Source organism: Tetrao urogallus (genome assembly GCF_951394365.1).
Source record: "Tetrao urogallus genome assembly, chromosome: 5".
NCBI classification, from domain to species: domain Eukaryota; kingdom Metazoa; phylum Chordata; class Aves; order Galliformes; family Phasianidae; genus Tetrao; species Tetrao urogallus.
The window spans coordinates 64,925,803-64,953,792 of record NC_136818.1 but is presented as its reverse complement, the minus strand read 5'-3'; the positions used below and the strand labels follow the sequence as shown (position 1 = coordinate 64,953,792).

The 27,990-nt window shown below is 45.4% G+C and overlaps 1 pseudogene across 1 annotated transcript in view; it reads right to left on the bottom strand.

Moving 5' to 3' along the window:
* Positions 1 to 2,129: 2,129 nt before the first annotated feature.
* LOC306946858 (ras GTPase-activating-like protein IQGAP1) overlaps positions 2,130 to 27,990 on the bottom strand; it is a 50,093-nt pseudogene continuing 24,232 nt past the window's right edge. The window contains exons 6-24 of the transcript in view: positions 27,617 to 27,777; positions 26,975 to 27,099; positions 22,186 to 22,349; positions 14,302 to 14,392; positions 12,989 to 13,156; positions 12,448 to 12,590; positions 11,941 to 12,111; positions 11,313 to 11,396; positions 11,105 to 11,176; positions 10,927 to 10,996; positions 9,482 to 9,686; positions 8,316 to 8,471; positions 7,703 to 7,836; positions 7,343 to 7,352; positions 6,947 to 7,113; positions 5,643 to 5,784; positions 5,462 to 5,546; positions 2,988 to 3,220; positions 2,130 to 2,235 (exon numbers count right to left, since the gene is read on the bottom strand). The product of the transcript in view is annotated as a ras GTPase-activating-like protein IQGAP1 (transcript). The remainder of the gene's footprint in view (positions 2,236 to 2,987; positions 3,221 to 5,461; positions 5,547 to 5,642; positions 5,785 to 6,946; positions 7,114 to 7,342; positions 7,353 to 7,702; positions 7,837 to 8,315; positions 8,472 to 9,481; positions 9,687 to 10,926; positions 10,997 to 11,104; positions 11,177 to 11,312; positions 11,397 to 11,940; positions 12,112 to 12,447; positions 12,591 to 12,988; positions 13,157 to 14,301; positions 14,393 to 22,185; positions 22,350 to 26,974; positions 27,100 to 27,616; positions 27,778 to 27,990) is intronic.

Sequence of the window (27,990 nt, the reverse complement as noted above, 5' to 3'; positions counted from 1 at the left end):
CTTGTCACTTTGCTCTGTTCTTCCACGAGCAAAAGCTGCACCAAGGGAGCGGGTAGAGGAGAGAGAAGGAACAGGTCTGTGAGCTTGCACAATGTAGCAAAGATGACAGGGGAAAAACCATGGAAAAAATGCCATCTTTGTGGATCGCTAGGGAATGCAGGTACTGGGTGAAAGTTACGGTTGATGGACAAGAGTAAGCAGTATGAGCTGCTAGGAGCTCCACCAGCCAGCAGTTCTCAACACCTCACTGCCCACCCGTCCATCCCACGCCCTGTCTCAGCTTACCTACAAGATGCTGCACAAGACGGGGTGAAAACGAAGGCACTCAGTCGCTGCACAAGGGCAACAAGCGAGCTACTCACGCAGAGCTCAAGCGCTCCAATGAAAGGACGCAGCACGCACTGCTCCTCCCCTCATTCCAGCCGCTTGTGACATCACTAAGGGCCACCAGGCTGCTCCGCCATGACGACAGGGTGGGGAGGCAAGACCATGTCACGGGACCAGAAGATTCCAACACCGCACCCAACATTCTAGAATCAGCGGGCGGTTGGAATTCTACCTCAGCCCAATCCTGCAGAAGCTGCCATGCGGTTGCCATGACCACAGCGCAGGACCCAGCGCTTGCTCCTGGGCAGCCTCGTACGGCTGGCCTCAGGCCGTCCCTCTGCAGGGCCTTCCTGCCCTCGGGCAGATGGACATTGCTTCCCAACAGCGTACCTTGCAGCGCAGGGCCTATGCAAAATCCGCACTGGAGTCCTATATATCTCTATCAAGCTATCTATACCTAGACACACAGTCACCACTACCATCTTTTTTCTTAGTCTTGAGGTACACCATTCAGCTGTTTGTTTCATTGCCATCAAACAACCCCACTGACGTCACACTGCTGACACAACGTCCTTGCAAACACAGCAGCAACTCCTGGCACCGATAGCTCCGGCTACAACAAGCACAGGGCTCTGCCTTGCTTTGGATGCAGTTGCAGCATGCATCTGAGGGCTTTGTGGAAGGGGATATATTTCAAATTGCACCGACGTTTTCAGACCATTTCTTTCGGCATGGTCCCAGCACCTGGCATGCTGATCATCATCCTGAATATACATTTTGCCAAAGTTCTAGAACTAATGAAATAGTTCCTTACCAAACGCAATCTGATCACTCTTCTGGCCATATTTTGTTCCAGCTCCCGCTTCCTGCAGGTGGCACGAATAGCGCTGCATCACCTATAGCTCTCTGCTCTTACACTTCTCATGCTGTCTGGGCAGTCCTCGTGGCCTCAAAACTCTCTCATGCCACACGTGCCACATTCTGAGGCACAGAATATATATCACACTACTTCAAAACGCCTTTTTTTTTTTTTTTTTAATATAATGATACTAGGGATAATCATCTGGAGCTAGAGCAATATGAGAAAATTCCCTTTAGTTCAACCGTAAGTCTGCCCCATGGACTCCCGAAGAGCTCTAAGAATACGCAGGGTGGACATGGATGGCAGCTACCATAACAGTAAGCAATGAAAAATGAGGTTGTGAGCCATGCTGTGTCACTGCATCTGCGGGCAGGGATTTCTCCTTGGACTGAGCAGAGTGCAGATGTAGCCTGAGAAAAGAACTTAGGATCATTCAGGAAAAGCAAATGAGTTGAGTAATTAATTGAAGAAACTCACGTTCTAAAGGTACTTAGAAGCAGAGAGTATTTCCCAACAGAATGGGTTTAACTGTCTATTACCTGTTTGGTTAGACAGGTCTACTCTACGTATGCTTAGACTGACCTGAGAGGGCATGCTTCAGCACACCCCAGAATTTCCAGTTTCCAAATCATCCAGGCAGCGCAAGTGCGGTGTACGTCTCCCTTGGCACAGACATCAAGCTTTTCTTCCTGTGCAATAAACTAATTATGACGGGGGAAGGAGACAGTACAGGCCGCACAAGAGAAGAGCCTAGGGGAACGATTTTAGAGCTGGGAGTGAGGCAAATGACTCGGCTCAACTGCATCTATACCAATGCACGCAGCATGAGCAACAAGCAGGAGGAACTGGTAGCCATTGTGCACCAGGCTAACTATGATCTAGCTGCTGTTACTGAAACATGGTGGGACTGCTCCCATGACTGGAGTGTTGAGATTGATGGCTATAAGCTCTGCAGAAGGGATAGACAAGGAAGGAAGCCAGAATATTCATCAATATTGAATTGATCCTGCAATTCAGGAACCTCACAAGCAACCTGAAAAAAGCGTCTTAAAAAAAAAAAAAAAAAAAAAAAAAAAGAAAAAGGAGAAAAAGGTAATCAGCATACCAGCAGCTCTTCTTCTTTAAACCATGGTTCCCAAGCTACTGCAGCTGGACAAGCTATAGCTTATCACATCAAAAGCCATCTAGAAGATTCAGTTATTGGTACTGGCCATGTCGGCATTAGCTCACTGTAAGCATCTGCAGGACAAGTCTACGGACCGAATGACCTTGTGCACCCATCCTTCTGTCTCAGCTGCAAGAATAATCCTCACTCCCAGCCATTTCCAGTTTTCTTTCTTACAAAAGATGACAGACATCAAGAAGCTCTTCATTCAAGAGTTATCTTCTTATACAAACAACTGAATTCCAGCCTGGTTTAATCCAAAGTGCCATCTAGTTTGCATACAGAGAACTAGGGTGCATATAGGAAAGAACACATGCACACTCTAGTTTTCAATGGCCAGAATATCATAATAAACACATAGAAAAACAGCCTGTACTCTGGAGTCTTGTATGGCAAAGCCAATTGTTTTGACCAGCTCATTAATATACTATATCTAGTTTGTAAATTCCAGCTACGTATTTTATATGTCATTATTATCAATGATTGTGGAAGCCCAAATGGCAATCTCTCATTTTCAACAGACCTCCTTTTTGACAGAGATGGAATCTATTACATTTCAAATTCATCACTCCTTTTGGTTTGCAACATTGTCCTCTGCCAAACTCCTCAACACAATCAGCTGAAGTCTTCTACCTGAATTTCTGGTATGACTGTGACAAGTATTCCTTCACGATGCTCAGATGTGCACCGTCTCCCATGAGCATCTTACTGGACGCAGCGTGCTGCAGCATCTTTGCAACAGAACCAAGGTTTCTTTGTTGATCTGTAGTCAGCTGCCCTCCAGCTGAAAGATCCATTATGTCAAATGCATCCGGTGCAACCATGGCTGGATTCACGTAGCGGTGATAGAGTAAGTTGCCAACAATCTAGGACAAGTTGAGGAGAGAAAAAAACACGTGGAAAACCAGTGGCACAGACCTCCACTGAGTCTTACTGAAACTACTCTGAGTGAGTTCTGACAAATTACTTGCCTGTGAACTGTGGGCCCCGTTCAAGATGCAGGGTCTACTGCACTGCCATCAGCAAGCACGTGCTGCCCCAAAGAATCTTAGTTTCACACTGTAACATAGATACATACACTAAATAAATGCACAACTGTCAACATACAAGTGGTAAGACTGACCACTACTAGTTCCAGAACAACACAACTGCAGATATTCCTACACACAAAGGTTTTCAAATTTAACTTTTAATACCACCTGTCTATATATTTTTAGAAGTTACCAAAGAATTGCTCATACAAGCGTAAAAGTTACTCTGAGAATTAAACCAAGCTTAGTCTAACAGTAGGCAGAACAACTACACTACAGAGAAACCTGGTACTGCAGTCTCATTAAGGGATAGGAGCTAATTCTTAACACAGGTGTGCAGAATTGACCACCATCTCCAACAAAGCAAAAATGGTGCAGCGTGGAAAACCAAGGAGCTGAGCTGAGAAAACAGCAACTACTTTCTGCCCCTTTTCCAGAGCACTTCTCTCTCTCTCAGAATACCTCTTTGATTAATCAGCAACATTTTTAGCTACAGATCCCCAGTTAAACACAACTGAGAGGAACTCAGAAACATTTAATCCAGAAGTAAGAAACTCAGAAGTACCGAAGATGAGCGGTATTTGACATTTCAAAAGAAGTCCAATTCACCCAGCTAAGTGAGCAGCAATGAACGCTGAGGCCCCAAAGATAAAGACATCCCGTTATCCACGTGCTCATCCATGTACTTCTAACCCGTATTGGATATGTGCCTGCAGTAATTCCCACAACAAAAAGGCATTGGCCCCGCACGCTGACATGCAGCAAAAGTTCCCACGCCACATACCTCAGTATTTCCTGGTGTTTCCCATCAATCTGCGCAGAGCCTAGTCACAGAATCTGGGCTTCTCCTGCTTCACGTGCGATTTGAATGCACAGGAGAGATCAGAGGTGTGAAGAAATGGCAAAAACAGAAAGAATAAGCTTCGCCATTGCTAAGCTGCCCCAGAAATTAACTGCTTTCAGAGAGGTCATGGTTTTGACAACTGTTTCAGCTCTTGCTGTACTATCCCAGATGACGGCACATGGTCACAACAGACAAAACCGTTCACTACCAGTCACAAGAAACACATTTGTGAGAGAAATCATGTTGATAATAGTAAAACTGGTAGTAGGAAAACAAGAACAGTACACTGTAGGAGTAGTTTCAGGCCCTAATGCATCTACAGGCAGTCACCGCACACAGCTGCAGTTTTGAGTGCGGCATGGACTGTGACATTGTTTCCACAAGGATTAATAAAAACTGCAGCTTTCCACCTAAATTTACAGATGGAAAAAATGAATTCACCTGCACAGAAAGAATCGATGCCTCAGAACGGGAAAGCACGGAACCAGAAGAGAGAAGAAAACGGCATTCAGATTGGTAATTACTTCATAATGAAGCAGAGACAGAAAAGCTTAAAGAGACTGTGGCAAGTAATGTAAAATCCACTCTTTGTTTCATTAAGAAGAGCGCTCACAGACACAAAGACCTTTAAAATAACAAAAGCCAGGACAATTCCAATGAAAGCCACAATGCTGTGCTCATTTGGAAGCATTTACTACCAACATCCTTTTTGTTCTCCAAAAGTACGGAGATGTACAATACAAAACTGCCCACACATCATGAAAAATGACACCATATACTTTGGTGCAGCTACTGTAATGCCCTAGAATATTGTGAGGGAAGTGAGAATAGTAGAATTTTGCACACGGACCTTTCTAACTTGGCACTGTCTCTTTAAAAAAAGAGCAACTGACTCAGATAACACCAGCAAAACCAAGGTGCACCATTCAGCAGCAAGAGCATCCCAAAGTCAAGAAACCTCGGGGGCACAATGCCCAACATGTTAAAAGCAAAAGGAAAAGCACTAGGGTGACTTCTTCTGAATGCTGTATTATGTCTCCTTTGACAAACATGTACCCAGCAATCCAAAGCACAGTGCAAAGTACTTTATACCCATCACAACAAATAGCCTGTCTACTTAAACTGCAGCTTTTAAACTTCTCTGCACACGTACACCCAACAAAGAACACTGAGATGCATCTGCTGCAGTCAGCGTGGCAGACAATTATTCACAGAGCTGCTCAGCTCCTTACCTTCAGAAGCTCCTCCTCGCCAGCATCAGGAACCTTGTCATGCCGGGAGTCTTTCAGTACCTTGGCAATGAAACGCATTCCGTAACTTCGAAGGAAATAAAAGGAAAGTGAGAATTCCTCACGGATGAACCCACTATTAACTGCTGCAGGATAATGCGGTGACACACCAGGCTTACGGCACTTTGTCAGCTCAACAACGATGGCTGTCGTTGACAACGAACTTGTCTGTCATTGCCTTCACATTTCGGATTGAGGCATCCAGGTGCGTCCTCACCTCACCATGATGAAGAGCTTGTTCAGGTGTAACATCGTACGGCAACTTGCTATTTGGAAAAGTCAGATGTGAAGGTGAGCACTCCTCAGCCTAATAGACTTTTGTCAGTGCCAGGCAGAATTTTTGGCTTGACACAGAAACAGATCCACGCTCACCTGGCTGCAAAAGGCTGCACGTTCACTTTAATTAGAATTCTAGCACTGATAGAGTAAAGGACTTCTCACGTCCTCTGCTGTCCCTGCAGCAGTCACTGTGAGAAAAGGCCCAGCTAACTCTAAACTGTATCTTTCTGTACCACATGCAGACACGCTCTCTAGAGTCAAGGAGGTCACCTGCGATACGCAGTAGTACCTCAGGTCGCAAATAAATCAGTGAAAACACAAGCTGCACATTGCAGTGTTAAGATAGTAACTCACGCAGCGTGCTGCACTGGGAGAGTTGTCTTTGACTTCATAGCATTGCTTTTCCACCACTTCCCTTGAAGTGTATTAAAAACAAAACAAAAACAACCAACAACAGAATCCTCAAAATCTGGTGAACATCAAGCACTGGAAGAAACACAGAACTCTGACTGGGGACGGATGGGAGCCAATCAAGAGTTTATAGACACAGATTAAAGGGAGGACAGGGACAAATGACGTAGCGGGGGATCTACAGGCCAACCAACCAGGATGACCAAGTGGATGAAACCTTCTCGTGGGCAGACAGGAACAGCTGCCTGCTACGATTCTATGAACACGGCCTGTGTTGAGAAGGACCACAATGCTCATCTCGTTCCAACCCCCCGCTGCGTGCAGGTTCACCAACCGCCAGCCCAGGCTGCCCAGAGCCACATCCAGCCAGGCCTTGAATGCCTCCAGGGATGGGGCATCCACAGCCTCCTTGGGCAGCCTGCCCGAGTTGTGGGCAGAGATTGGCTTGGAAGAGTAATATCTACGGCATCTGTATCTATGAGTTAACACAGAAGAAATGCTTTGGGGCTTCTTTTGGCCTATCTCTTAATGAGATTCACTTCTAATAGTCTCAACACCCCTGTCACAAGATGATCTTTATACCATTCAGAAGAAAGCCATCTCGAGCTGATGGAAAAAAGCTGGTATCAATTGGACAGATGCATACAATGAATCCAGGGATGGTTTGCAACGATTAACAGAGCAATGCAAAGCAGCTGAGCAGCTTTCAGAAAAAAACAGTAGCAACAGCTTCCATACCTAGCCTCATCATTCTGAGATCCCATCTGGTTAACCCAGGGCTTGTAAATATCCACTGGATCCGTTTTGACGTTGAGCGATTCGTCCTCAATTATTTCCTTCACAACTGGGGCCAAGATCTGCCTCAGTGCCTTCTGACCACGGGCACCACAGTTGAAAGAGCGCATCTCAAAAATACAGAGGAAACAAAGGGAGTTCTACACAGGCAGAACTATTTTCTTTCAGTATTTAAACAAGTAAGCAATCAGCAACAAAAGCCATTCACAGCATGCCGCTATGGCAAATCCAGCAGCAGAGAATAAAGCATACGCATGCACTTTCCTGAACTACTACTCCAAGAAAAGATAATAATAATTAAACAAACCTTTTAGACGTTACCTGTTGGAGGGCACATACCATCCTCATACTTAAAAGCATCAAAAAAGGCATGATTGCCTCCAACATCGTATGTATTTGGTCTTCCTAGCAAGTCGTGAAGCTCCCTATCAGCCAGAAGTCATAAACACCAAACTCCTAAGGGACAATCAACTCAATTATGCCGACAGACAGCCAGAATCCTTAAGCCTGACAGCCAGTAAAAAACCCAAACCAGACAGCATCTGATTTTCAGCCTCCTCATCAGTTTTGGAAAACAGTGTCCTTCGCGTCAGCTTCACTCTGGCCTGTAAAACCCAAGCTCGCAGTCTGTTCCAAGTCCTTCTTACTAGACAGCAGAGAACTTAGATTGGACTGAATCTTAGGAAAGCACTGCATTACATCAAAAACAGCAGAGATTCCTCTCTCTGACTGCATGCGTAGTTATGCAGCGTGAAGATGGCTGAATCCATGAACTTTGTGGGTTTGTTTTGAGGCATCTGCAAAAGCAGCTTGGCCAAGTATGTTGGAGTAGTCTAAAACAAGAAGAAAAATTACTTAGTGCGCATGTATAATCAATGACTATTAAGATGTTGTAATTATGAAATAAACAAGAGAGTTTGACAAAGCAGACTAAGCTAACAAAAGGAGAATAAATAGAAGGCTTACCCCTATCCTGGGCTCACTTACAAAACTCCAGCAGAGCAGATCTCCAGCAGAGATCCTTCCCCACTGGTAGCCAGCTCTTAAACAGGTCTAGGAGGGCTGTAGCCTGGCTGCACCCCTTCCAGCAGCACAGCTGCATTGCCTTCACCTGTGCTCCTCTGCCTGACTCACTGCTTGCCTCAGGTGATCAATCAGAGGTTCAGGCCATGACTCAGCAGTTCCCATACAGCACGTGTCCACAAAAGCCAACACCACAGAGACAGACAGTGCCTCAACACTGCAGAGCATAAGTACAGACTGTTCCAATACACATAAGCATCTATGACAAGAGGAGTGAATGAAAAGCTGCATACCTCAAGTAGAAAAGATGCTGATAGGCTTCCAGCTTTCCCCTCTCCTCTTTGCTCAAAGCTTTCAAACCTCCCTTTCGCTCGTTCAGCGTCATCACGTCAGAGAGCTGTTCCGTGTTCTTCTTGCTAAGATTTTTGCTATGAGAAACAACATCCTGCAAAGAACACAGAGGGACAGATTCCACATTTAAATAACACGCAATATGGGAAAAAGCTGCACGATAGCACTTCCTTTTGTGTGGATAAGGCAGTCAAGGTACATCAGGAGATCATGAAGTGAAACATTATCTGTTATAGCAGCGATTTCTGTCTTGTCCCCACGTTCCAGAATTGGTTGAGAACCTACAAGGACTAATTGCTTTGAGCAGGGACTACTGTCAGAGCTGGTAGCGTTCTGAAGATGCTTGAAAATGCCTTTCTTTCTCAACTGTGCTTGAAGCCCCAAGCCCTGTTTCCATTTTGCTGACTCACTGCCTCCACATGCTCTGATAACGGTGATACTTTTTGCTGACAGCATCAGCCCAAGAGCTGGAGCCTCCTTTCAAACTGAACTTTACTGCTGCCATGGTTCAGATTTTACACAAGGTCAAGCCTAGCGCCACGCTATTCAGGACCAAAGGAAAAGGTGACTGTAACTTCAGCTTGAATTAAAAAAAGGCACCGCTGTATCAGCAATGTTGTTCTTGTGTGCAATCAATCGTCAGCAAAGTGACAGAGGGGGCTTCCATCAGCCAACCAACACCAAGCAGCCTGAGCACATTTCCTGCTCCGAAATCACCTCCCCCTTCTGATACAGCACACAAAACGTGAGAAGAAATTAAGGTGTGCAAGTCCATGACTAATGGAACCACAAGTGAACAGACAAACAGTTCTCAGAGCCTTCAAGCATACCATCTATTGCTTTCCCTTGGTCCCGAGTGGGTTCTTTTCTGGTGCTTTGTTTTTACAACACTTCAAGTCTTGATGTTTCTTCTGCAGTTAACTTTCTAGGGATACATAGTAATAAGTGGAACAGTTAGGAACTTACTGGGAGGAAAACCTGTAACTCTGGGGGAAACATTTCCCACTGAATCTGAGTAAGTGAGATCCAGGCTCAGAAGGTCCTCATGCTAACTGCCATTGGCCTCAATTCACTCTGCTAGTCTCCCAGCACTGCATTTCCTACCTGCAGTGTCATTCTGATCTTCACTACCAGTCCAATCTTGATGTCCATGAGATTGAGGTCATTTTCAAGCTGTTGATTAGATCGGATCAAGCTCACAACTTCCTCACACAGTTTCATTAGCTCCAGCTCCTCCTGAAAATCTGGGTCCGATCGAGCAAGTGAACAAATTTCCAAACCACAGCCATAGGTGGGTTTTCAGCAGTAACTAAAAACAAGTGACAAAACATCAGAGGACAGGAAACAGATTAATGCATGTGTTACCTCTGTGCAGACAGCATGTCAAGCAGCAGCCAGTCCAGGATCAAATTAACACTAATGGGCTTGAATAACTCCTGACAGCATCCGGAACTTCTTGCATGGAATAAATCATCCTATAGCGTTGACTTCTGTCATGAAGTCAGTATCAGCTTAGGGGAGTCCACCTTGCTGAACTTACCCCAAAGATCAGCGCTCCTATTTCCCAGCAGCAAAAGTACTACCGTGAACCAAGTTTGCACAGAATCACAGAATGTCAGGAATTGGAAGGGACCTCCAAAGATCATCTCGTCCAATCCCCCTGCTGGAGCAGGATCACCTACATTAGGGCACACAGGAACATGTCCAGGTAGCTGCTGAATGTCTCCAAAGGAGATCCCACAACCTCTTTGGGCAGCCCATCCCAGTGTTCTGTTACCCTTGCCGTGAAGAAGTTTTTCCTCTTATTTATGCGGGACCTCCTATGCTCCAGCTTGCACACATTGCCCCTTGTCCTATCACTGGATGTCACTGAGAAGAGCTTGCCTTCGTCCTCCTCACACTCACTATTCACACATTTATAAACATCAATAAGGTCACCCCTCAGTCTCCTCCAAGCTAAAGAGACCCAGCTTTCTCAGCCTTTCCTCATAGGGAGATGCTCCACTCATCAGGGCACAGTAGAGGGGAAAGAGAACCTCTCGACCTCCTATCCATACTCTTTCTCATACACCCCAGGATGCCCTCTTGGCCACGAGAGCACAGTGCTGGCTCATGCTCCTCCTACCGCCCACCAGGATCCCCCGATCCCTTTCTCCTACGCTGCTCTCCAACAGCTCAGCCCCCAACCTATACTGGTACTCAGGTTGCTCTTGCCCAGATGCAAGACTCTACACCTGCCCTTGTTCTTTCTCATTCCGTTTCTCCCCACCCAACTCTCCAGGTCTCGCTGGAAGGCAGCACAGCCTTTTGCTGTGTCAGCCACTCTTCCCAGTTTTGTGTCATCAGCAAACTTGCTGACAGCGCATTCCACTCCCTCAGCCAGAGGGAATTTTTCCTTCAGCCACCTTCCTACCTACCTATCTACTCTTTGCACCACTTCACCCCAACTGATTTTCATAGCTGTCTCCGTGTTGCAGATCTCACTAACAGCATTTTTCTGCAAATAGAGATTCAAAGCATGTTAGCTTTATTCTTTTGGCCACACCTACTGAGGGTTTTGTAGTCTTCTCCTGCTTTGTTTCCTTGGATAAAGGCTTGAATTTTTATAATGTCATTTATCTAGAATGGAAAAAAAAACCCAGCCACTTAAACTTGTTAAGGGCAGAGTAAAAAAAAAAAAAAAAAAAAAAAAGTGTCAGACACTGAATTCATTTCACAATCTCTTACGTGGTCTCTGAAATACTGCAGGTGATCTCTGTAATGCCTTCTGCCTTGATACATCCTGGCCAGTGACTGAATCTATAGGAAAGAATCCCAAAGCAGCTCAGATAAAAGTCTTTTCCACAAATATTGCTACCAAAAATGTTAAAAAAAAAAAAAAAAAAAAAAAAAAAAAAAAAAAAAAAAAACAACCAAAAACCATAGCATTTGCTACCTTCACTACTTGGTCCTTGTGTGCTCGTCAGTAATCCAAACGGATTTGATATGCCTTCCTCTCTTTATAGCCACGCCACTGGGACTGAAAACACACACAAGAAAAAAGGCGACTTTTCAAATTGAAGAGCAGTAATTTACTGTTCTATGCTTCTTTCTGCTTTCTGTTTTTTCTATGCTGCTTTCTGCTTCGTTTCCACTTCCCTTTGGCTGAATAAAATGTAACAGAGACATGCTCATCTTACAAGACAGGCCGCAAGAGGTATGCAGTGAAGCCTTAACTATTTCTTCCACCACCAGCTGTCATGGTGAGGGACTTAACAGCACCCCCCACCAAGGGCAAAACACAGCTAGAGAACAAATGGTGAGCTAAACAACCAAATGCACCATCCATTGCACAATTCTCAATGCCATCTTCAATTCTCCAAACCCACGGACTAATGGGAAGAGGGAGAGAAGTAATTCATACATAGTGATTCTCAGGGAGAAGGAAACGCCTTCCAGTACTTTGCAAAATGAAGATAATTGTGCGTGGCAACTGCTTGAGTTAAACAAAACCAGTCAGTAAGCGTGCATGTGGAGAGCAACTGACAAGCACAAGTTTCAAACAGAATTAGGGGATTTCATACCTGCATGCAAGTGATGGCTGGAACTTGCTTCTTCAAAAACCTCATTCTGGAGTTGAATTCCTGACAAACAAGACAGCCTCAACAACAAGCCTGAAGCTTCACCATCAGGTTCTCTTGGGCCAGCCACAACTGCTCTCGGTCGTAGGCTGCCGTGACTCCAGATACAGTGCTCTAGATTAGTGTTATGGTAGGAAGAAGAGCCAGGAAGAGAAAAGGGAGATGCAAAAATGACATGTTACACAGCGGCTTCTGTACTATGCTCAAGAGAAACTTACAAGTTGCTTTTCGGTGAGCAGCAACACCACCGTCTTGTTCTGGGGATAAAGGTGTGCACATTCTCCACAATAGCACAAAGAGGTGCTGACGTGCAAAGTAGACAATGAACACGGAAATAAGATACAAAGCTTGCTAACATCACTACTGTGGTGAAACATTACTTCTTAAAGTTGCAATAAGGCCTGAAATAGGGGCAACTTCAACTGCAGAGAAACAGAGCACGTACTTTACCTGCATCTCCTCCCGTGACAGCTGTGTGTCATGCTGCACAAATTCAGTCGGCTCATCCCATCCTCCCTCTCTGGTCCTCAGGTTATGATAATGATGACAGCCTCCTCTCACCCAGTGTTTCACCCGTTCACTGCCACTGCCTCCTAAAAGCAGAAATGGTGCTATGTTGAAGGCAAACACGTCTCTAGCTTCCTCACATACAAATACTACAAGAAGGAAATGCATGGAGAGGGTCCTTCCTCCAAGCAATAGAAGGAATGCCTCAGATTCCAATGAACCACCGCAACAACTACCTAAGCACAATATATTCTACAAGTGGGGAATATTTCACTGCTGACTTTTTCATTTCCTTCCTACCTTTTTCTTCTTTCCTTTAACAAAGACTTCAGCTTACAAGGCAGCCTCAATTCCCTGTAACGTGAGATTCTAACAAGATACCCAGAACGCAAGGCTTCTCCTCACATTTCTCCCCCTCTGCTTTCCATCCTACAGGCAATCATCTTGAATTTACTGCACTAGCAGTTAGCTATTTGGGGTTCACCTGTTGCCATTGTTCTCCTTTCCACTTCTGCCAACTCTCGCTGCTATGTCTCTGCACACTCTGGAGCGACTCCGCACAGCCCCACATCTGGTGAGCGCAAGGCACTCAGGGTAGGGCTGGTATCTCCGTGATCGACTGCTTCATTCACGGCCAGAATTCCTAAGGAAACTTCAACAACAGGAGGAGGCAGGTTACCTGGGCAGTCAGGAGCTCAGTCACTCACAACAAACAAGAGAGCAAGGCACTGTGCGAGCGTACACAAATACCTTCCTGTATTTATGCATAAAAATACGGGTTAAAAAAAGACAACTTGGTGTACAACAATCTTTTCAGTACAGTGTGCATCTGTGTATGGCACAGTGTCTGACAGCGTTTTTTTGTGTGCTCTTAGTCCTACTACGGTGCTGACTTATCGACAGTATTTCTCTACAACCTTTTATCCATTCACTCAGCTGTACTCTGACAACAGCTGCAGTCAAGGCAGCTTCTTCTTGCAGAGCCCTGGTACAGCAGACAGCTGACTCAAAAAGCACCTTTCCAGTGACTGCACCGTTCCTAGCAAGAATAGCAACCTGAACACAGAACAGGTTATCAACAAGAAAAAGATGAGGAAAGAGCTAACCCAGGGCTACTCCACAACTCTGTTGCAAACACAGTACAAAATCAACCACAGGTATCTCACCGATGCAGTAAACACGAGATACAGTCATTTTCAGCACTGAGCAGATCTCTGTTCACACACAGAGAGGTAGAAGGGTATCTGAAGATCTTATTCTGGCTCAAAGAAGCATACTTTAATCCTGCTTTTGACCAAATGTTCTTTGGCACAGTCCACCTGCCAACTGCACTGATTTGTGTTTTTATCTGCACTTAGTGCAAAAAAAAAAAAAAAAAGTACTTTGAGAAATACTTCATAGAATTAAGGCAACAGTACAACACAAATGAAAGCTAAGATGCACCAGAACGGCGCACATGAACATCCCCACGCTTGACTACCCAACCACAGACAGACACAGTTATCTGCTAATGTCAAACACTTTGACAGAGATTCAATAGGTATCTCTGCCTAGGATGTAACACAGTCACAAGCACAACTGAAACAACGACATATGCTTCCAAAAAGATGTAAAGAATTGAAATTGAAAGGCTGTGACATTCATTGTTGAAAGAAAAAACTTCTACACCTACCTGAAGCAAACACTTGTATTCTAATTTCCTTTGCATGTGTACATTTCTTGCTCGCATTCTTCCATTTGGTGACGAATATTGGGTTGACAGTGGCATTGAACCACGGTATTTGCCACAATGCTTACATCTCTGTGACTCTCCAGTGTCCCTGTTAGCCTTCTGAATCCCATCCTGAGTTTCATCGAGCCAAAGCACAGCTGTTTCATCCTGAGTGTCCTGAAGAGAATATGATGAGGAAAGCATTCGCAGCATGAGGAAAAGAGTGTCACTGGTTGTGCAAAACAAAACCACCACCTCTGAGCAATTGCAATCTCAAGGGATACAGGAAGCACTCCAGTATCTTTCTAATCAATTTCAACACAAGGCCATAATGGACATTTGTTACCAGCAGAAGCAACTACAGCATTACCAGGCCAAAACTCTTCTCAGGACAAGGAACTCCCACCAACAAGTTCCATCAGTGGTATCACTCCAACAAACATCAGGACATCCCAACGCCAAGCAATCTGCACTGGTCAGTCCTAAAACTGTATTTGCCAACAGGACGTGCCTTTCCAAGGAGCCCAAAAAAGAAAATCACAGAACAATTTAAGATGGAAAGGGACCTCTGAGCTCATCTGGGACAATCCCCTTGCTCCAGCACGGACACCGAGAGCACATTATCCAGGACAGACCAGATCCAGATGGCTACTGAACAACTCCACAGAAAAGACTCCAGTCCCTCTCTGCTCGACCTCCGCTACTGCTCAGTTACCTCCACTGTAAAGTGCTGCCTGACGTTTAGATGGAACCTCTTGAACCCCAGTTTGTACTCAATGCCTCTTGTCCTCAACTGCATCCTCACTTCCAGCTTTCACATACACTGAACAGATTCCCCCCAAGCCCTCTCATCTCTAGACTCAAGAGTCTCCTCACCCTCAGCGTTCCTCTCTGGAGAGGTGTTCCAGTCCCTCAGGCACTTCAGTGGCCCTACGCTGGCCTATCTCCAGAACATTCGTGTCTCCTGTCTGGGGGGGCAGGGCAGAACTGGACACAGTACAGGAGCAGCCTCACCAATGCCAAGTGGAAGGATCACCTCTCTACTGAAGCCTTCCAGGCAGCACGAGCACACTGCCGACTCACAGCCACCTGGGTGTCTGCCTACCACCACTCCTAGGACTTTTCCTGAAAAGCTTTGTTCCGCTGAGGTGGACACAAACATAGACTAACAAGAGTCCTTTCCCAGTACCAGGCTGCAAGGACTTGTTCAGGGAAACTTTAGGAAGTGGAAATGCACATACAGGAGCAGCAACCAAAAACTGATGGCTAACTAACACAACAGCAGGCTGCTCTTGTCCCGTCCACAAAGGGTTGCAGATTGCTGGACCAGCAAATCAAAAAGCACTGTATGTTCAGTTGGAGTGTAGCCCTCTTCCGACCCCCTGTAGGCTCGACTCCAGAATCCCAAGGGTCGGCCTCGGGTCTCTCCTAAGGCTCTTTGCCACAAACTCCAAGTGGGGCCTTTCTCTCCAGCAGCAGTGTAGAGGATGTTCTTCACATCCTGTTCCATCCGTACTGGCCCCAGGGCCACAGCACGGGCTATCTCTTGTTTAATCTGCTCAAAAGCCTGCTGCTGCTCAGGACCCCACACAAAATCATTCTTCTTCCGTGTCACCTGATAAAGTGGGCTTACAATGAGGCTGTAGTTTGGAACATGCATTCTCCAAAAACCCACTACACCCAGAAACGATTGTGTCTCTTTCTTATTAGTGGGGGGAGACATGGCAGTGATTTTGTTGATCACATCTGTCGGGATGTGACGACGGCCATCTTGCCACTTTATGCCTAGGAACTGAATCTCCTGGGCAGGTCCTTTCACTTTGCTTCGCTTAATAGCAAAACCAGCACGGAGAAGGATCTGGATTATTTGCTCTCCTTTCTCAAAAACTTCCTTTGCTGTGTTGCCCCACACAATGATGTCATCAATGTACTGTAAGTGCTCAGGAGCACCTCCCTGTTCCAGTGCAGCTTGGATCAACCCATGGCAAATGGTTGGACTATGTTTCCACCCCTGGGGCAAACGGTTCCAGGTATACTGAATGCCCCTCCATGTGAAAGCAAACTGTGGCCTACATTCTTTGGCCAAAGGAATGGAGAAAAAGGCGTTAGCAATGTCAATGGTGGCATACCACTTAGCTGCTTTTGACTCCAGTTCGTATTGGAGTTCTAACATATCTGGCACAGCAGCACTCAATGAGGGTGTAACTTCATTCAGGCCACGGTAGTCCACCGTCAGCCTCCATTCTCCACTGGCTTTACGCACTGGCCATATGGGGCTGTTAAAAGGCGAGTGAGTTTTGCTGATCACTCCCTGATTCTCTAATTGATGAATTAACTTCTGAATGGGGAGCAAGGAATCCCTGTTGGTGCGATACTGCCGTCTGTGCACCGTTTTTGTAGCTATCGGTACCTGTTGCTCTTCCACTTGTAGCAACCCCACAACAGATGGATCTTCTGATAGGCCAGGCAAAACAGATAACTGCTTAACACCTGTGTCTACAGCAGCTATTCCAAAGGCCCATTGATACCCTTTGGGATCCTTAAAATATCCCCTTCTGAGGTAATCAATACCAAGTATACATGGAGCCTCTGGGCCAGTCACAATAGGGTGCTTTTGCCAGTCTCTACCAGTGAGGCTGATTTCGGCCTCCAACATAGTCAGTTCTTGGGAACCTCCTGTCACCCCATGAATATAAATTGATTCTGTCCCTTGGTGACTCGAGGGCATTAGAGTGCACTGTGCACCAGTATCCACCAGGGCCCTATATTTTAGTGATTCTGATGTGCCAGGCCATCTAATCCACACAGTCCAATAAACTCTATTATCCCTTTCCCCCCCCTGGCTGGGGGCAGGGCCCCTCTATTTGTTACCTCCGTTGTCTGCAGCAACTGGAGCAATCACCTTTCTGGAGAAGTTCACCTTGGTGGTTGATTTGTCTTGTAATTCTTTTACCCGTGCTTGAAGTGCTGGAGTAGGTTGCTTATGCCACTTCTTCATATCTTCTCCATGGTTGCGTAGGTAATGCCACAAGGCAAAACGTGACGCGGTCTTACTGTTGTCACTTGTTCGAGCAGGAGGACGTCTTCTTTTGATAGCTGAGACGTTGGATGACACTGACTGGGAGGAAATCAAGTTGATTAGCCCCTCAAGTAGGCTGTTTTGGGAATTCTGTTCCTCATTGGATGTATCTGTTACCACCATGTATTCATCGGCATCAGGCACGATTGATAGTTTACCTATTATATCTTCTTGTTTGTTCTCCATTCTGTCCAGCTTTTCAGCTACTTTTTCAATGGCTGAAACACAAGCTCGTAGAGGGCTTAAATGTAACTCAAAGTCTTGAAGTTTATTAAGCAACTCATTTATAAGGGGTCTTCTTTCCCCTCTGCCATACATAGCTGCAAATGTACTGGCGTACCTTTCTGGTGCAGTCTTTGTGAATGTACGCCACATGTTTGGTGTACACCTGGCTCTCTCGGGATCATGCTCTTGGTCTGGCTCATCAGGAATGAAATCGGGGCTATGTAGTGTTTCCACCACAGCACATTCTCTCAAATAACGGATGCCTTCTTCCATATCAGCCCATTTCTTCTTCTCAGGCATCAGATCGTCTTTGAAGGGGTATCTTTCTTTTACAGCTAACAACATCCGCTTCCAGAGGGTGAAGGCCTGGTTCTGGCATGTACTAATACCTCTGTCAATGGCTGAGTCCCTAGCAATGCCACCCAGTTGGCGAGCTTCTCTACTATCTAGCCACACACTGTTGGCCCCATTGTCCCAGCATCGAAGTAACCAAGTAGCAATAGGCTCATTTGGGTGGCGTGAGAAGTCTTTTCTCAGACTTCGAATTTCATTCATTTTCAGAGATCGATCAACAAAGGTAACAATATCTTGCTCACCTCTTGCTCTTCCAGGACTTCTTGCCCTTGTAGGTGTTGGTGACCGTGGTCTTACTGAGGGCCCCTCCCCTGGACTCAGAGGTGCTTCTCTTGGCCCTCGGAGCCACTCCTCTGGACCTCTTTCCTCCTCTTTTTTCTCTTCTAACTGAGTCGAGATTCGCTTTGTTTTCCGTCCTCTTACAGGGGCAACTGACATCGATTGTGGTGCCTCCTGTGGTTGATCAGGTTGGTCAGTTCCAATGCTCTCATCCTCCAGTTCAGCTTGGAGCTTGTTTCGTTCGATTATGACAGTATCTAGCTCAGATTGGAGGGTGTGTTGTTGAGATTGAAGATTGTCGAGCTTGGATTGCAGGGAGTCTCTCTCAATTCGGAGGGCATCTCTCTCAGATCGGAGGTTTTTCCTCTGGAGCAGGAGACTCTCTCGCTCATTTTGAACTTTTTCCCTGAGACTCTCCCTTTCAATTTCAGAAGCTCTCTCTCTCTCCAGGATAGTATTGAATAAGGCCCGATAAGCATTAGCCAGGCCCCAAATCATATGTGCCTCCTCAGAACTGCCCAAGCCGCAACATTCCTGCCTTAAATAGCTGTTTAGACTCTCGGGGTCTTTCAGGTGTTCTGGAGTAAAGTTCCATGAGACTGAAGATTTCCATCTGTCTAAAGTCTTTCCCAGACCTCTCCACACTCCCTGCCACTCAGTATTCTCTGGTTTTGGGGAGGACATGCTCAAAATATAATAAATACTAATACTGAGCGAAATGATGAGCAATACATTCAGGGAGATTAGTAATGCGACTAGGTGTTCATTCAAAAACTGCATTACAGGCTGAAAGGTGAGACTGGAAACCTTAAAAAATCCCAGTCCTGTAAAATTGACAGCTGTCTCCGGAATTGTAAGCCACATTGTACGAACGTGCCAGGTCCATATTTCCACCCATGTTTTCAATTGATTGTATATGCCGATTGCTCCATAGAGCAAGGTGGCCAGCTTAATTAATGCCCAGTATGTTTTGAGCATTAGGAAAGAAGAGGCAGCAGCGTGCAGCCCTTTAAGAGTCAGTTTCACTACAGAAAGCTTTTTTTTTTTTTTTTTTTTCTTTTTTTTTTACAGAGGCAAGATAGTAAAGCTCAGAGTTTACAAATATCCTACGATGCTGGCAGTCCGCCTGGAGTTCTCAAGGTCACGTTTTCAGAGAGTAGTGGTAAAACAGATAAGCTTTCCCAACGGAACTCTCCGAGAGCAGAGAGTCTAAACAGCTAGAAAGCAACTGTTGCCCGCATTCTCCACCAAAAATGTCAACGGTTTATGGGCTGGTCCGGCCCAGTTCCGTGACCAGCAGGGCGGAGGGATCTGCGGATCCGCGCCTCTGGGAAAGGGGAAGCAGGGGACCCCAAAATACTTGAAAACAACAGCACTAATCTGAGGTGGAACAAATGATTTTACTAAATATAGTATTAGTAAAATACAATGAGAGAGAGAGAGAAAATCTGTTTGAATTGTATAGACCTCACCACAATGCTGGGGTGAGAAGTGCAGTCCAGTTGAGTGACTGAAGTACAGACGGCAAAGTGCAGATGGCGAAGCGCAGGCAGCGAAGCGCAGATAGCGAAGCGCAGACAGCGAAGCGCAGGCGAAGAAGAAGGATCAGGTGACCTTGCATGGAGTTATATCCCCTTGCTGACCGCAAAGCCTCCTGGGGAAATGCAGTTCTTCTCCATCGGACGAACATTCGGCAGATATCAAACCCCACCCCCAGTGCATTACATGATGTTATGGTGTGGAATACTGATGACCAAAAATCATAAAACCATAACACACTGTATGTACTGGGGGTAAATACAAACGTACAACAGTAAAAGCATCTCTCAAGTCTCTCTTTTAACAGACCATTTGCTGTGGAGTACTGATCACACCGTATCTTATGTTTTGGCTGAAGAAACTCATTAAATAACGTTACACGCAGAAATTTTCCAAGAGACAAGTGTTTAGCAAACCCCAAAATACACGTAATGAACAATAGTCCAGCAGCTGCCAAGCACAGCTCCTCCACCCCCACTGTTGCTTCCTGGGGGTTACTATGGAAGGAGATCTTAAGAAGCAATTGCCATCCCTCCAACAACTCCTGATGTGCAAACAGGACACGGGAAACATTGACTTCTGACACAGATTAATAATCACCCTGCACAAAGAGCCACTGTATTCCAGCATGAAGAGTTCTGTGGCAGGACTGAAAACTGACATTTCCTTACATACCCTCCACATTACCACTGCTTTGGATTGAAACCTACATCCCTTTAACAAGTTTTATCTGAATGTCCAAGGAGTCCCATGACTGCTTCAGCAATGTAGAAATTCCTGTTGGGGAAGGGTGGCAGACTTACAAGAACAAACTCTTGCACTGTCATCTCTACCAGCAGAGTCATCAATCCCAGGACTATCAAAACCCTCTGATCTTTCCCGTGCATTTCCTGTCACAGTCCCCCCAGCAGGGACACGCGCTGTCACACATTGCAGGGTTAACACTTCTCTCACTGCTCATCACGTGAGAAATCGCATCATACGCCAGATCCCCTGCCTTGTGCTGAACTACAATCCCTCTCAGTCCCAAGGTACAGAAGTCACCAGCTAGTAAGCACGCTGACTCAGGACAGCAACTGTTCTACCCACAGTGCTAGTCTGTACCACGATCTCACCATCTCTGAAATTGCTGCCATGTTGCAGGGAGGAGCCCTACACTGAACATATGCCTCAGTGAGGTAATTTCACGTCAACTGAAGTCACCAATCCAGCCTGGCAGAAGCTTCCATGCACACTAAGAACAACTCGTTATTTCATTCTCACTCAGCAGGAGGAAATGCTTCGGCACAAAATGGGTTCCTGAGGAACATGAACCCTTTCAGGGCCACTGACGAAGCTGCTCAGTGATCTTCATCACCAGCGCAGTTTTCGGACACTGCCATCGTGAAGGTTTACACTTAGTCAAAAAAAACAAAGCAAACAAACATACAAAAAAACACCAGTGTTGAACACAGCATCATCCCAGTCTCTATGCTAAAATCCCTGCTGGAATTAGAACAATGTGCTCCACAACTGAAAAGATATTACAAAAAGAAATTAAACACACTTAGGCAACTGAAAGGAAGCACATCTGCTACTTCTGTGTAAGCATAAGGAAATAAAATAGCATCCCACTCATCTGTTTAAAAAAAAAAAAAAAAAAAAATCAGTAGCATGTACACCACAGAATCACAGGGTTGGAAGGGACCTCAAGGATCACGAATCTCCAACCCCCTGCCCGAGGCAGGGCAACCAAACACCACCCATACAGCATTTCATCTTCCTTCCTAAAGCAGTAAGGTGAGATCATTCTTCCTCTCTCCATTTTCACCTGTACATACAGACCAGTTACACCAAGAGGCAACTCCATCTAAGTCAGGAGAAGTCCTGGGCTACCACAACAGACAACCACCATGCAAAAAATGCATAGCATCTGCAGTGTCACCTAGTGAGTGACAGGCATTCATACACATCTTGCTAGAAGCATATCTTTTGTTTTCTATTTTCCCCTCCTTCTGAACAAATTCATCACCTAACAAGTTTTTTTGCCTACTTCTCAAACTTCATTTGTGCTTTATGTAACTACACCTATGGATACATTTAACAAATAGCACTGAAAAACGGAGACTGAACGAGACTTGCATTTGGAAATTCACAACTATTAGGATAAACACTGCCTTCTTATAAAAACAAATGAAACTGAACACATCTCCTCATATCTCCAAAAAGAAGGTACGTGTGCCACTCTGGACGTACGATTAGCTAGAGCAATCCATCTCAAGCAGTTCATATCTTTAAGCCCATCTCTGTACTTCACAAAGATTCACGTGTTATGCCTGCATCTCTCTTGCCTTCATACAGACAGATCCAAACTGGCCAGGTGACATCAGCTGATAGCATGCAGCGTTCACCCTTTCATTTCCACATCTGTTTCCCAGCTTTTTTCCCAACATCAGGAATGCCCTCAGTACACAGATGCAAAGGCTTCTGGAGAGGTACTTTCAACTACACCCACCTGTGCTTTCTCTCTCTTAGCCCCAAGCAGTGTGCCCTGATAATGCTGACCTACCTTTGGGGTTACACCCTCCAGTTTTGCTGCAGGAACCTGTAAGGCTTGCAGAGTTTTTCTGGTGTCTCCTTCATCCAGCGCCTCGCTGATAAGCCCAACAGCCAAAACTCCTAGAGAGAAAGGGATAGAAGAAGAAATACAAGATCCAATCCTTGTCCAATCCTTTACCATCATCAGGAAACTGTGCTTTGGAAGAAAAGTGCTATTGGTGCTAAACCAAATACCCACGGAGAATAGCAACATTTTAGTAGCAATCATTTTCTACTAGCAAAGAAAGCAAGACCACTTCTCCACCTTAAGGAAGCCACACATTTTTGGACATAGTAATAAATAAAGGAAAAAGCAGAAAAAAAATCCCTCGGGGAGACCACATGAATAGACAGAACTGAGTTCTTCAACACGTAGCTCAAATCCACTAGAAGAGAATTATCAAAACCTCAATGGCCAGGGCTAGTAAGTCACAAGTTTTCAAGAATCCTTCAGAATAAAGCTCTTCACACCAAGCTATAGCTTTGCACAGAACGCCATTCAAAAATACAGTGCCTTCACTTCTGAAATACCAGGATTGACTGGATGCATGTACTATGAGCTGTATTACAACAGATGAGGGTGCTGCCAGGGACAGCGAGGACTACAGTTCAACTAACTGAAAACAGACATAAATAGATAGCTTACACTTAGCTAAATGTGAACAAAGCCTGAGTCACACATGCCAAACCTACAGCAAATCACAAAGTAATTTGGGTTGGAATGGACACCCGGAGATCGTGTGATGCAACGTATATTGAATATTCAATTCTTGCTTGCTGAAAGAAGCAACAGTTCAAATCGCAGTTGGAGAGTTTACAACAAAGATCTTTTGGAAGAAAGCGAGGAGCTCAGAGTGGATACAACTTGGGTTAAAATACCCAAAGACTGCAGCTTTTTCTTCTGCACGCAGTAGGAGAATCACAAAGTGGAACGTTTTATAGCAGGCACTGCATTTGGACAGAGCAAAGATTAAGGAACAGTACACGCTCAGGACACCACAAGAACCAGGATTGCTAAGAAGACGGTACGATACGACTGCTGTAAAAAAAGCACCATTTCAAGGACCATTTAACTAACTATGCTTTCTTTAATGACAAGGTCACCTCTGTAGTTCACCTAGAAAAGCCCGTTGAGGGCTTTCTGGATTTCTGTAAAGTTTTCAGCACCGTTTCTCACAGAATCCTGGACAAAACATCCAACATACGACTAGACAGCAATACAATGCAGTAGGTGAATGAGTGGCTGATGGCTCAGGCCCACAAAAGCCACAGTAAACGAGGTCACATCGGTCTGGCAGTCAGTCACTCCAGGCGTTCCCCAGGGCTCTATTTTAGGGCCAGCTTTCTTTAATGCTTTCATAAAGACTTGGATGTAGGACTAGAAGGTGTTACGAGCAAGCTGACTGACAACACTCAACTGGGAGGAACTGCTGAATCTGTTGAGGGTGAAGAGGCCTTGCACAGAGATCCTGAGAAATTAGAAAGCTGAGCAATCGCCAACTGCAAGAAATGGAGTACGAGCAAGTGACAGATTCTGCACCTGGGAAAGGGCAACCCTGGCTATACACACAGACTAAGGGGGGAGATGCTGGAGAGCAGCCATGATGAAAGAGATTGGAGGGTCTTGGTTGACAGTAAGTTGAATACGAGTCAACAGCGCTCCCAGGTAGCCAGGAGGACCAACAGTATTCTGGAGTGCATCAAGCACAGGACTACTAGCAGGTCAAGAGAAGGGGACTGTCCCACCCTACTCTGCATTGTTGTGGCCTCATCCTGAGTACGGCGTACAGTTTGGGTCACCCCAGTATGAAAAGGACATAAAACTATGAGAAAGTGTCCAAAGGATGGCTACAAAGATGGTGTAGGGTCTAGAGGGGAACACATACGAAGAGCAGCTGAAGTCCTCAGTCCAGAGAAGAGACTGAGCGGAAACTTCGTGGTGCTCTACAGCTTCCCAACCAGGGGCAGCAGAGGGGCAGGCACTGATCGCTCCCTGGCAAACAACAACAGAGCCCAAGGGAACAGCCTGGAGATGTGACAGGGGAGATCTGAGTTGGATTTCTGTTTCCAGTGGTCCCGTACTGGAACTGCCTCCCCCAGGGCAGCGGGCACAGCAATGAGCTTGCCAGAGTTCAAGAAGCATGTGGACAATGCTCTCAGGCATACGGTCTGATTTTTAGGCGGTCCAGAGCGGAGCCAGGAGTTGGACTCCATGATCCCCGTGAGTCGCTCCCAACTTGGGATGTCCCGTGATTCCACAAAACTTGTTATCTACAGCAGTGCACAGAGGCATACTTCAAGAACAGTATGAAGATCTACAGAAAGCCTTCCTTTCACACATTATTCAAAGTCACAGCTGGTAGTGGACCAAGACTACCATTAGAATTCTTTCTGTCCTGCACTCTATTTTTTAAACGCACACCATTTCACTTGTTCTGTGAAGCGGGGCCATTGAATTGTTTTCTAACCGTGGCTTTCAAGAACGCGGTGAAACATATTCATGTCATTCTGAATTGTCCTTATTCTTCCACATCAATTGTCATCACCTCTAAATGATGTTTAGCAAAAATCAGCTCTGTGTACATTTTACATATTCACATACCTACTTCTGTTCTCAGACGTATGCCATCAAACTGGCTTCCAATATACACTTCTATTTATCTCTCACGCTAAGAGAGATTGCAGGCAGGACTCCACTGTTTTTACACAGAAACATACAGTAAGATAGCAAACAACAACTAAGCATTGTCCAATTTATGCTTTTTCTCTATTTCTTTCTTGACAGAAAACTTGAAATTCAAAATTTGAAACGTGTCCAAGTAGTAGCAATGAGCTGCAGAGAACACTTAACAAAACCCACTCAAAATGTCAGTCCATTCTTCCTCTTCCTCTTCCCTCATTCGGTAGTGCTAGATTTTTTTGTTCTTACTGTTCTCTATTCTACTTTACTAGTGATTTCACAGCCTAACACACAGAAATACCTAATTGTAGGCCTTCTATTAAAAGATCTAACATTAACTATTACTTGCTTCCATGACTGCTAGCGCGCCAGATCTTTCACCTTAAGTTTCCACATCACCAATAACTAGATGAAATTTGTTTAAGTTGAACTGTTGGGCAGTTCATTTAGAGCATCACAGATCCACAAAAATCATCACAGGGGTTGGAAGGGACCTCTGGAGATCATGTAGACCAAACCCCTCACTAGAAGCAGGCTCACTAACGTAGGTTGCACAGGAAAGCACCCAGGTGTGTTCAGAGTATCTTTTCACAGTGATGTCTAGGCCGTAACAGCATGTTTTGTTTTGGGGGTGTTCAAGGAAAGGCTGGATGTTGTGTTGAGGGACATGGTTTAGTGGGAGCTATTGGGAATAGGTGAGCGGTTGGACTGGATGATCTTTTACGCCTTTTCCAGCCTTGGTGATTCTAGGATTCTATGTTTGGTCTCAGCATCACTTGCATTTCCCTCTCAGTATTATCTTAGCCCATAGAATGCCTGCATTTGTTCTGTCCTTCATCTGACAACTCCCCGTCACCTAGGCAGACTAAGGTACAGACTGCTTGCTTCCTCCTACAGTGTGTACACACACAGTATGCACACCTTTAGGCATGCTGCTCTCCCCATGACAGAAAGCGGGGGGAAAGTAGGAAAAGAAAGACCTTTCTTACAAAAACACACACACTACGGTTGACACTACTCCATCTCAGGAACAACGAAGGAAAACAGACACGGCAACTTTTGACTCAGGAAAGGGCACAGAGGACAAGCAGTAATTATCCTTGATTAATTAGCCAACAGCGGCAGAAAAAGAGTACCCTGTGAAACAACAATATGTTACAGCTCCTCATTAGAAAGCATTCCTGAATTTGAAACCAAGTTTCAGGACAGCAGAAGGGTACATGTCGCTATGGCTTCAGGACTTCCTCTGACACTAGATAAGAAGTATCCATGCACAAGGGCACACAAGAAACTGAACATATTTGCACTGGAACAGGTTGCCCAAGGAGGCTGGGGATGCCCCATCCCTGGAGGCACTCGAGGCCAGGCTGGATGCGGCTCTGGGCAGCTTGGGCCGGTGGTTGGCGACCTGCACACAGCAGGGGGGTTGAAACTAGGCCATCACTACGGTTCTGTTCAACCCAGGCCATTCTATGATTCTATGAAACACTAACAGGTGAAAGAATTAAAAAGTTTCCTACCAAAACTATGCCATAAGATGTCAACTGATGTCATTATAAAATTCTCTGCGTTTTACGGTTGATGGTTTGGGTTCTCTGTTGTCTCTATTGTTTTAGGGGTTATAGGAGTGTTACAAGAAACGAGGAGCTGGACTACATGAACTTCCAGGCTTCTGCTGTGATGCCTCACAAATACAAGGCTGCAAAACTAGTGCTCTGGTGCACGCATGCACGTGGCGTGCACTTGTTCGGGTCACGTGATCAGATGAACTGAAGCCACACAGGAAGCCCGTGTCTATTTGCAGATCCAGGAAGCAAGTTAGTCAAGATTCCAGGCTCTGACATAACATTTAAGCCTCTCTAGATTACAGCCTTTTCAGGGCAACTCAGCTACACAAGAAGCAGTGGCAAAAGGCAACTATCTCAGTCTATACGAATCAAGCAACAAGATTGTTCGTTGGCAGGCACCTAGTTTTAGCACACCTTACGATCTAGGATCAGTCTAGCACTAATCAAGCAAAACTTACTTTCATGTTCTTCGTGCACAGCTAAGTGCACACGATCCACACGTGACTGGATATCATTCCACGTGACAAACTCATTTTCTTCTGCACGCATCTGAGCTTTCAGCTTCATCACATCATCCACACATCTGTCAAAGAACAAAAATCAAAACCAGCAAGTATCACGTCATGAAAAACTGGCCAGGGAACACACAAGACAGCAATGAGAACTAAACACAAAATGGAAGAAGTAACACAAGGGTTAAAACTGACATATACGAAAGAAAGAAGGAATAGGAAAAAGACAAAAGACCGTGAGCAAGGCGGTCAGCTCCAGTGCAAAACAATCCAGAAAAGCACTAAAACACCACATGACAGTTTCAGACAAAAAACACAGGGCAGGAGCTGGCCTAGTGCAATTGAGAACCTCGTAGGGCCAGAACACAGCTTTGTTGTGAAACCTTGATAAAGGTCTGAGAGACGGTACTCAGAGCAGATTACTAAGAAACGGGGAATGCAAAGACAAGATGCAAGAACCGAGAGAGAATAAACTAATATTGGAGTCAGCAGTGAAAGAACCTGAAGTATAAGGGGAAGAAAAGAAAACCGAACCTCTCGGGAATGTAAGCAATATCAAAGACGGACACGAACCTTCCAAACACTCACCTCTGACAGTTCTCATCCTCAGTGCTTGTCAGCCCTGGGACAGGATTGCTCAGTTGTCTCCATACTGCACTCACATCCCCTGAACCCAAAGCCCTGATCATCACAGCCACAGAAGACAGCATCTCTACAGCAACAGATAATTCTGCATGGGTGAGGCTACCCTGCATACAAAGGGGAATACAGATCAATTACACTTGCTCTTCAAAACTATGGCTAGAGCACCAAGAGATTAAAACAGAATCTCACAGTGCCGAGTAGCTCAAGACTTCAAGATGAAGCATCACGTCAGAACAGACTAAGCATCAAGGCAGTTCTACAAACACTCAAGACAGGCACATTGAGTGAAACAGACAAGGCAGATTTGGTGATCCATA